This window comes from Pecten maximus, chromosome 3, assembly GCF_902652985.1.
Source record: "Pecten maximus chromosome 3, xPecMax1.1, whole genome shotgun sequence".
Taxonomy (NCBI): Eukaryota; Metazoa; Mollusca; class Bivalvia; order Pectinida; family Pectinidae; genus Pecten; species Pecten maximus.
Window position 1 is genome coordinate 1,829,217 of NC_047017.1, and position 7,633 is coordinate 1,836,849.

The 7,633-nt window shown below is 34.8% G+C and overlaps 1 protein-coding gene across 1 annotated transcript in view; it reads left to right on the plus strand.

Moving 5' to 3' along the window:
- Positions 1-7,633, plus strand: part of LOC117322923 (atypical kinase COQ8A, mitochondrial-like) — a 78,981-nt gene that overhangs the window by 19,714 nt on the left and 51,634 nt on the right. The window lies entirely within an intron of this gene.

The window sequence follows — 7,633 nt, forward strand, 5'->3', positions numbered from 1 at the left end:
TGTGACATACATGTACATGATGGTTAAGGTTTTAACAAGTATCAAAATATTTAAAATGTACATAAGGATGAGGAATTGTCTTTTTTCTTCAAATATATACTTTATAATGAAATATATCAACAGAAACATACTGTTCACACCTGTTTAACATTTTTATGTACAGTACGTTACAGAACTGTCCTGGTGTCTTTGACGTGTAATAAATTTGTCTGATTCATTGGCGGTATTTCTGTCCTACCACTGGAAACTATTTCTGTATTATTTTGTGTCGACATGTAGAATCAGCATGATGAAGATTTCTAATCTTCATTACATAACATGTTTGTATACTTATAGTTTATACTTACATCTAATCATACAATCAATAATGTGGTTCATTATCATGTGATCAATTCAAAAGTGTACATGTATCGTAAGGGAAGTAAGTGGATGTGTGAAATACTGTCCCCAATTGTTTTAAAATCTCATTATTTTTCAAATCGCCTTGCGTCTGTGGTCCGTGGTCCGTCCGTCCGTCCGTCTGTCCGTTTGTCCCTCTGTCCGTCCGTCCGTAAACAATTCTTGTTATCGCTATTTCTGAGAAAGTACTGAAGGGATCTTTCTCAAATTTCATATGTAGGTTCCCCTTGGTGCCTAGTTATATGCATATTGCATTTTGGGACTGATCGGAAAACAACATGGCCGACAGGCAGCCATCTTGGATTTTGACCACTGAAGTTTGTTATCGCTATTTTCTGAGAAAGTACTGAAGGGATCTTCCTCAAATTTCATATGTAGGTTCCCCTTGGTGCCTAGTTATACATATTGCATTTTGGGACCAATCGGAAAACAACATGGCCGACAGGCAGCCTTCTTGGATTTTGACAATTGAAGTTTGTTATCGCTATTTCTGAGAAAGTACTGAAGGGATCTCAATTTATACAGATTAGTAAGAGGAAAGGAAAAAAAGAGAAAAGATCAATCTGACATGGAACCTATGAAGATCATTCAATGGTGGGCGCCAAGATCCCTCTGGGATCTCTTGTTTCAACTAAATCAGCCAATCAGCTGGTGTTTCACCTGAACCTAGTCCCTGAGGAAAATGTGTTTCTTAGGTTTCTTACGTTTGTAACTGTTTTCCTGAGTAAATAACATATGAAATGGGTGCTTTCTATATACGAGAATAAAGTGTGGGGTCTTGAGATTTGAAAAATGAAAAATATACACTCCTACTGAAAATAGAATGACATAGGATTCCGGGTGTAAAAAGGCGGCAATTCCCCAGGTGGGGGCTCCCCAGAGGTCTGTAAATGTCAGAGGGTTACTGTCTTCCGAGTACCCATGTGCTCTTATATGGCATTAAACCTATACAATAACAATATTTATCCCAAAGAAAAAACTTCAAATGATTTATCTCCCTTTATTCTTCCCAGATGACAAATTAGGTGTTTAGTAGCATGTTTTCAAATCGCCCTGCGTCCGTGGTCCGTGGTCTGTGGTCCGTCCATCCGTCTGTCCCTCCCTAAACAATTGTTGTTATCGCTATTTCTCAGAAAGTGCTGAAGTGATCTTTCTCAAATTTCATATGTTGGTTCCCCCTTGTTCCTTAGTTATGCGTATTTCATTTTGGAACCAGTAGGAAAACAACATGGCCGACAGGCAGCCATCTTGGATTTTGACAATTGAAGTTTGTTATCACTATTTCTCAGAAAGTACTGAAGTGATCATTCTGAAATTTCATATGTGGGTTGCCCAAGTCCCTTGTTATGCATATTTCATTTTAGGACCAGTCGGAAACAACATTGCCGACAGGCAGCCATCTTGGATTTTGACAATTGAAGTTTGTTATCGCTATTTCTCAGAAAGTACTGAAGTGATCTTTCTGAAATATCATATGTTGGTTCCCCTTGATCCCAAGTTGTGCATATTGCATTTTGGGATTGATCAGAAAACAACTTGGCCGATAGGCAGCCATCTTGGATTTTGACTATTGAAGTTTGTTATCGCTATTTCTCAGAAAGTATTGAAGGAATCTTTCTAAAATTACATATGTGGGTTGTCCTTGGTCCCTCGTATTGCATTTTGGGACCAATCTGAAAACAATCTGGAGGGATGTTTCTCAATTTACACAGATTAGTAAGAGGAAGGGAAAAATAGAGAGAAGATCAATTTGACATGGAACCTATAAAGATCATTCAATGGTCGCCGTCAAGATCTCTCTGGGATCTCTGTTTTATGTTGTTGTTTTGAGCAGTAATGAATGTAAATGAACTTTAAAATAAACCAACATAATAAAGGACACTTTTAGAAAATAAATTTATTAATCTCTTACAAGGTAACAGTATTCACTAGTTTTGCTGGTTTCTGAAAAATAAGTGGCACATACAAATTTATTACATTTTTACCAGTGAAATATCAAAAATTATTCATTCTATAAAAGTGATATTTTTCACTAGTGAAAAATATCACTTTTGCTGATTTGACCAATCAAATTAAAGATTAGAAAATACCAAAATAATTGACCAATCAGAAAGCCTGACATATATGTCAGCACCTGGACAGGGGAAACTACTGTTTTTGTTTACAAATTATCGCTGTAGTCCTACTTAGCATACGGGGTAGGGTTTTCGTTGATAAAAAATGTAATAAACAGAATATCTAACAGTGTCTTCAGTAATACCAAATATATTTCACTCGTGTGGCTAATATTTTGATATTTTTCACTCGTGCTGCGCACTCGTGAAAAATATCAAAATATTAGCCCCACTCGTGAAATATATTTGGTATTACTGAAGACACTGTTAGATATCCTCAATGTATCTTACTCCTATACATTAAACATCTGCAGGAGAATTGTTGAAACTTCTTAATAATTCTTATGCTGTTGTATATATATTAATAAACCACATCACAGTTACAATTGTAACAAAAAAGTGACAATTGTGGATAACGGTGTTTTTCCAAGATTTAAATAGTTTGAATAGTTCTTCAACATGAAATGAAAACCATTTTAGTTTTCTTTGGTAGAACATTGACCTGCGATGAGAACGTATTTGCCGATGCAAATATTTGCGCATGAGGGTGTGGGCCTTAAAATAGAAACATTACGAACTGCTTACAGTCCCTGTCCAATTGCATTTTACTTGTGTGCAGATGACATTTCAATAGATTTTTTGAATTTTTAGTAAATGACAGCTTGATTTTAGTCACCATGGCCCCAAACAGCTTGTTTGGATGATCATTTCATTTGTGTATTCTTTTCCTTGGTATCCTAGGACAAACATGTTTGTAACAAAATATCCTTGTATATATGGTTGACACATTCCTACCTTACAGGTTGAATTTTATTTTAAGTTTCTGTAGCGTAGTAGCACTAACTGTTTTGTAATGTATTTATATAATTTTCATGGTTTATTTTGTCATGGTTATATCAAGAATATTTTTTTATATTATTGGACATTTTATCTAACCAGAAATATAGATAGTCAGTGCCTGTATGATCCCTTTATACATATCCAAAAGCAAAAGTAGACTATTTTGTAAAATTTTGATAATTAAATCCTGAACATATGATTGTTTGAATTTTTTCCGTGTAATTTTTAAATTCCGAATTTTCTTTCAAATATCAAATACATGAATCAAAACATCTTAATAATGATAAGCTTGTTCATATACCTTTTGTGATTGTGATGTAGTAGAGAGGTTAAAATTGATTGAAATTAAAGAAACGAAAAAAAAAAAAAAAAAAAAAATGTAGGTGCTACAGTACCTTGCCTGCTCTGATATTTGAATATAGTGGTAATCAGCTTAGTATATGCATAAACGATCCAGAACAAAATCAAAGTCACTTCAGAAGTAGATGAGTGATACAGGCCCATTGGACCTCTTGTTTCATTAAGCCTATGCAATAGGGAAAATTTCGGCCATCATCTCGGATCTTAATATGGGCTTACACTCTGTAAAATACGGTGAAACTAAATAAAGCTAATTGAGGAAGCACAATATAAACATATTTGTGTAGTATCTTTATTTCATGCTCGATGAGGTTGTCCGTTCAATATCTGAAGAGAAAACGATCAAATGAATATTTTGTCAATAAAAAAAAAAAATTCTCAGTTAAGATGAATGCATAAATGTATCCTTTTATCTAGAAAAGATGTTTTGTCAGAGAAAAATCATTAAAACCTTGGAGTGATAGGTATATATATATGTACATAATGAAACTGGCTTGTGATCATGAGGACGATCTGCTTCTCTTCCTGTTTCTCGTTACCACAGGAAGAAGCCGAGTCACAGTGAACCAGAAACTTGTCCTAATTTATGTAAAACTGCATCGCTTGAATTATTCATGTGATGCTTGTAAAACGTTACATGAAACAGGCGGGCATACCAACAAAAATGTACAATTGTTTATAGCACCACAAGGAATTCAATATTGACAAATCTTGAAACAACTTTGTATAAATATCCACCAGAGACTTAAGGAATGGATTTTTTCCGTTACTAAAGCAAAGTTATTAAGACATTTGTGTTTTCTTATCACTTTGTGGTTCAAATTACATTGCGGAGAAATCGGAATGTCTGTGAATCTGTGAATATGGCTTCTAAGATTGAGTGTAAAATTATTCTATGCATTAGTGGTTATTGGGCTATAATCTTTTTTGTGCGAAGAGCAATCTATTAGGATTGGTTCTCACCTTTCAGTTTCTGAAGAAGAGATGGTTAGGGTGCTGGGGTTGTGTTATTACACTAAATGTTGAGTGGCTTTAGAATGTCATGAATTCATTGTATTAGGTTGGTACAGTAACAGTATCAATGGTAATGTGCATTCTGTAGTGGTACAGGAATGTTGATACAGCAAATTTTACCTATAGCTTCCTGTTCCTAGTATGTAACAGTTTTCCCTGGCTAGTTGAGATGAAATGAACATGTTGTTGTCAAAAATTAAAAATAAAATCCCAAAAAGATGGCAGTTTCAGAGTAAGAAAACATTAATATGCTTTATATCTGATGAATATGGCAATTTCAGAGTAGAATACAACATTAATATGCATTATATTTGATAATAAAGTTGACAGTGCAATCAGATTAAAACGTTTTCAATCTGAAAACAAAAAAAAATATTTGCATTTGTCTGAAATCTTCCATTCATGGTATGTAACAAAGTGCTGACTTTTTAGTTTGTGCCTTATTTGGAAACCAGTGTGTGTATCCCTGCCTAAATGAAGCCTCAATAATCACTAGACCAGTTTTCCTTAGATAACATAGCCTGAAGTTTCAGGGTGACATATAGCCATTGTGCTTCGTCTCTTGTCCTGTGTTGTATGTAATTTTTTTAAAATTCAATCAGAAGGTTTCAGCTCAAATTTACCTTAAATGGTTATAAGATGGTCCTAGTCAAGTATTGTTATTTTCAGATCTTTTCAAAATCCAAGATGGCTTCCATCTTGAAAAAAGTATTTTTAACTTCTCTAGTTTCGTTGGTGCCAGCCGGAAATAGGTGGGGTGTTAAGTTAGGGAAGTAGACATATTGTTGTGATTTTTCAAGCTCATTTAATATTTGACACAGAAGTAACAGTGGCCATTTTGTAATTTGGTTGCACGATCATGGTTCTCTTTCAGGTACCTAGGACACAGTGGTTTAAATTTTCCTCATATAAATAACCTTGACTTATTTTCAAGGCCACATGCGCGAAAGGGTTAAAAACTCATTTGTTAATCTTCTTCTCAAGTTCTAAAAGATCCAGGGCACTCGGCTTTATCTATTAGGTTTCTGCAATTGAGTGCTGTGAAATTTCCTCATGTAAATGACCTTGACCTATTTTCAAGGTTGCAGGGCTAATTTAAAAAAAAAACCTTCAGAATATTATTCTCAAGTTCCAGAAAGCCCATAGTGATGATATTTTGCCAGCAGGTAACTAGGGCAGACTAGTATAAAGTTTCCTCATTTAAGTGACCTTGACCTATTTTCAATGTCACATGGTTGAAATACTAAAAAAGACATTTGTGAATCTTCTTTTGAAGTTCTAAATGACCCAGGGCTCTAATCTTTTACCAGTTGGTTTCTGCTATGGATTGCTATGAAATTTCCTCATATAAATGACCTTGACATATATTTTCAAGGTCACAAGTGATAGATATGTTAAAAACTTCAATGATCTTCGAGATCACCCAAATTTATGATATTTTACCAGTAGAGTGCTATAAAGATTCAGCATACAAATGACCTTGGCCTATTTGCAAGGTCACCATTGAGAAATATATAAAAGATATGACCTATTTATGTACACTATGTATACTACACAGGATCATCAACATGCTTCACATTGCTGCATATATGCAATGGGTTTCACATTGATTATGTTATATTTAATAACAATATCCACAGAGGTAATTTATGGTATTTCAATACATCGGCTGATTTGGACAATGCGTCTATGCAAAACCCTTACACTATGATTCTCCTATACATCAATGAATCATATCACTTCTGTTAGATTGTATACCTTTTCCTAAACATCACCAACATATTACAGGCAAAAAAAAAAAAAATTGGAAATAGTAATTTTTGCCATAATTCTCAACTGGCCATGTGATCAATTCAGGCCCTTTGTGCCTCATGTTAAATGTTTTAATCAATGATTATTCTGTAATAGAGATCAGTGTCTTCTAATACAGACTGGATCAGGACTACATTATATATGTTGATGTGTACTTAACCAGTCAAACCAAACAGGATCATAATGAATTGATTTATGGATGTTTTTAAAGTGAAAGCACATTTTATAGAATCATGTAGATCAGTTGCAGATAAGTGGAGTTCAGTGTAAATGTCTGTGCAAATACCCAGAGTAAAAACACAAAGAAGTAAAAATCAGGTCATGTGAATTTTATGCAAATAAGCAGGTTATGTAAATAAGCAGGTTATGCAAATAACTGATATGTCATTAAGTGGATTTTAATTACTCTGTATTTGATATCCCAGACTTTTGTGTTTGGTCCAGGTGTGTATGAGGGATCAGCATGATTAGGTTTGTTTAAATACGGCCTACAGGAAAAACATGATTGATGTTTTTAAGATGGAAAATGCCTGGTATTGGCAAATTGTGCCTAACTTAAAGTCCTTCAGTGCACCCCTGAGATTTGGTGTATTTTAGTTTTGGAAATTTCGCTTAATAGACAATTCATATAAGGGGTTTTAGGCCAAGAGGACACAGTAAGCTGTGTCTGATGAGGCTTAAAGACGCCTTGATGGGCCGACCGGATTTCACAACAAATTTATACCTCATTGTTTTGATACTTAGAAACTCAGTATACCACTTATCTGTTTAGGGCCGATTTCTTTTGTGACCTGCCCTTGTGTATGATAATTCATGTGGAAGGAAATGCTGATTTATTTCCTCAAAATCAAATCTATGAGGAAATCATATCACAATGAAAGTGATAAGGATCTTTAAGGTATCTGATGTACGTAATGACTAATCGTAAACGGGTCCCACAATGTGGACAAAATGTTATTGGGAGAGAGTACGAGGGGGCTTCTGGGGCTCAGGAGAACCTTTATGCCTAAGCCAGTGAGGCTGAGGGTATTAGTGACCTTGTACACAGCCAGAGACTATGAGGGGGATTCTGGGGCTCAGGAGAACCTTTATTC